At 37.2% G+C, this 3,623-nt stretch overlaps 1 long non-coding RNA gene across 2 annotated transcripts in view; it reads left to right on the plus strand.

Annotated features, from left to right (window-relative positions):
* The first annotated feature begins 247 nt into the window (after nucleotides 1-247).
* The window catches only part of LOC308185307, a 32,779-nt gene continuing 29,403 nt past the window's right edge, over nucleotides 248-3,623 (plus strand). For both annotated transcript variants that reach the window (XR_013943281.1, XR_013943282.1), the window contains exon 1: nucleotides 248-509. This is a non-coding gene — a long non-coding RNA (uncharacterized lncRNA). The remainder of the gene's footprint in view (nucleotides 510-3,623) is intronic.

Consider the following 3,623-nt stretch of genomic DNA (forward strand, 5'->3'; position numbering starts at 1 on the left):
CCATCCCTCTATGTTACTTCCCTAGAGTCAGTAAATATTGAATTGAATATTGAGTGAACTTACCACATCACTGCCAAAACTCATGTGAGCACAAAGTGCAGCTGATTTTGAGCCAAATGCTTTCAATATCAAAGTCATAAACTCTTGTTTCATAATCTAAAACCTCATCAGCCTTAACAATACTGTATTTGTCTCCATGGTACGGTTATACACGTTTTGCTTTCACTTCAAGACACTTACAGGCAGATTGTATGGACAAAAGTTGACTACTGCAGGAAATCATGCACCAAGGCTGACTTTAAACACTTACAAAACCATTAGAAACACTACTTTTACCAATAACTACCACAAATATTTGGTTACTCACCTGCATATGCAACCTTGGAAAACTATGCTGTTGAGTTTGAAATTGTTTTTTATCTGACTAACTACCTCCATTTTGTTTCTTCTCATTATCCACTTCTACCTGGGAAAACAAAGCTGATGAAGATATTCTTGGTGTGTACAAAGTAGGTAAACATGTTAATTGTAATTTATTTTGTTTTGAGCATTGTTGTACAGTTTCAATAATTTAATTTCTTTATGTTTTATAGCCTCAATCATTTTGTTCTTAGTGTAACTTATGGTCATTTTAGTATTATTGCATTTGGAATAAATCATAGAATCGTTTAAGTTGGAAAAGACATGCAAGATCACCAAGTCCAAAATGAAATCTTGCATTCATTCTTTCTTAATACATTTTATACAGCTTCCTGAATTCAGTATCTCATTTTTTTTCTTTTCATTTTTTTCTCTCAGAATATTATTTAATACATTTTTGATCTATTGAATTATGTTTTCTCTTCCTTTAATTTTGTTTTTATTAGAACTTTGGCTTTATCTCTTCCTTCATAATGTAGAAGCTTCATCTTGTAGAATAATAATTTTAGTTTCGTGCTTTCAAGGTTATTTGATTCAGTTTCTAGTTTATAGTATTTTTGTATGGTCATTCCATTGGGATATCTCCTATATACATTCTTTTATTTTGATCTTCCCTGTCAGTTCTTATTCTGCTAATATTTCTCTCTCTCTCATCAGTCAAAAGCTATTACTTTCCCCATTACAACAGCCTTACTGGTATCTCATAAAACCAAAGCTCATACTTATTGTAGAAATGCAAATAGTTAAATCATTTATTCTCCTAATAATAAATACAAGATCTTATAAAACAAACACTTCAAATGGTCTGGATGCATATTTTGTCTTCTTTAAGACACCCTCTTAGAGTGTAGAGAAGTCTACTCGTCATAATGCGAAATCACAAAATCACAAAGTCATGAAAAACAAACAAAATAACCTCATGTGTGGAAATCTGATACTAAATCTGTAGTTGTTAGTCCATTGCCCAGTTGGGATCAATTTTTCTACTCTGTCTTAATGTGATCTGCATGAGACCAGTAGGCAATGAAAGTTTTCTCGTTGTTCTTACTGTGGGAAACTGAGGGAACAGTGTAAGAAATACTTAGTTTGAAGATACAGTAGGATTTTTATACACACACTTTTTTTATTTTCCCTAAAAACAAGTTTTGAGGAGTACTAAAATTAGAAATGCTGAACAAGCACAATTTGGAGAGGGAGAGAATTAGGAAAAGTTTTCTCTTTGCTCTCTAAAGTCTCCAAGGTGAACAACAGTCTGGAAATTCTAAGTTCCTTCTTGCTCCACATGAGCACAAATCTAAACTCCTACAGCAGGACATTCTGGAGGAGATCCGAGGAATCCATTGATTTTCCTATGCTTCTTTCAGGTTTTTGATGATCTAGCTATCTTTTTTTTTTTTTTTTTTTTTTTTTTTTTACAGGAATATAGTAATTTTGTCTTAGTTTGATATATCTGGAAGCTGCATGAAAACTTTCTGATGCTGCTACTAATTAATTCATCTTGATATTTCAGTTAATTTAAAAGCAGCAAAAAAAATCCAACTTATTCTCATTTCATGGCACTTGCATTGAGGCTTGTCCTCTATGTGACATCTTGGGGATCCCAGGGATTTTTGGTGAAAGCTATGGAGAAATATCCCTTTCTTTTACCTTTTTCACCTTTTCCTTCCCCTACAAAGACTATGAAACTCCAAAGAAATATGTATGAGATGTAGTCTGTTGCACCTTGTTTCTCAGGCGTGTTGAAATTGAAAAGTACAGGGGATATTCTGAAGGTTCACCCTTGATTCAGCTGCCACCAAAAAGTGAATTCAGTTTCTAGAATGCCTCGTTGACTCTTCGTCTTCAGCTGAATTGTGACAAAGCAAGGAACTCAAGATATCTCCTAGGTTAGCTGTAGCGCTCTGGCTTAAATTCCAGTTTAAGACTCACTCAGCCCTGGTATCTATGTCCATTATAGTAGCTGTAATGATGGACAGATCACAAAAATAACCTTTCCTTGCCTTGCCTTTTGCTTGCCCCTTGCCCTTAAACCACACTCCCCTCCCCTCCCCTCCCCTCCCCTCCCCTCCCCTCCCCTCCCCTCCCCTCCCCTCCCCTCCCCTTCCCTTCCGCTCTACCTCCCCTCCCCTCCCCTCCCCTCCCCTTCCCTTCCGCTCTACCTCCCCTTCCCTCCCCTCCACCTCCCCTTCCCTTTCCCCTTTCCCATACCCCCTTCCCCCTTCTGCCTCTTGCCTCTTCCTTTTTTTTTTCCTCCTTCACTTTCACCTTTGCCTATTCCTTTTCTTTTCCAGCTATAGTCACCACCACTTCCCTTTCCCTATCCAGTACTCTTTGTAAGTAAAATTTTTCTTCCTCTGATAAGTTGGCACCCTTCTTTTTCCTCCTAGCTCAGCAGTTAAATTAACTTTTATTTACAAAAATCAGATGTAATTGTTTACCAGTGCATTCCTTGAATTCTTGTGCAGAGGTAAGGCCCAGCGGCAGTTCAAAAGTATTTTATGTACTAGAATAATGTACCAAATGATGATCTACATTACAGCAGAAAGGACAGAAGAGCACAACTACACACTTCTTTTGTCAACGTTCCTGCACCAGCGCCATCACAATAAGCCCCATACAGTTTTCCTGCATTTTTTCTCTTTCTCTAACCCCTGGTTGGGAAATCGGATTGAGTAACTTGCCAAGGCCTTATAATGAGATTGCAGCCCTGCTTGAAATTCCCTATAGCAGACTCTTGTTGATTGTCAGTCTGTTGATCATGTTGAATACTTTCTCTCTACACTACATCATGGTTTCAGGAAGGCAAACACTCCAAGAATGAGTCTGCTCTCTGTGATGAGCTTTGGAAACATGCTGCTAATTGCCATGGCTGTGATTCTCAGTTTGACTGATAGCTCTAGGAATCAAAGCACTGTCTCTGGAGTTCAGCATGATTTACAAGTGAGCCCTCTGGCTTTCTTACTGAGTCACCATGCCAACCATTAGTAACATTTCTCACTAAATACATAACAAAGTCTACAAGCTTTTCAACCTTCAGCACATGTGACTGTAAATGGTCTATAATACATTAACTTCTGTTTACCACAGAATGTATTTTTTCAGGTTAGGCATTATATATTTATGAAATAAATGTACACATAGCAATAACACTGTAGTACAGTATTATGTGCATAGTGTAATTCTTTATGTGATTCACTATGTTG

The sequence above is a fragment of the Anser brachyrhynchus genome (assembly GCF_964034855.1).
Source record: "Anser brachyrhynchus genome assembly, chromosome: Z".
NCBI classification, from domain to species: Eukaryota; Metazoa; Chordata; class Aves; order Anseriformes; family Anatidae; genus Anser; species Anser brachyrhynchus.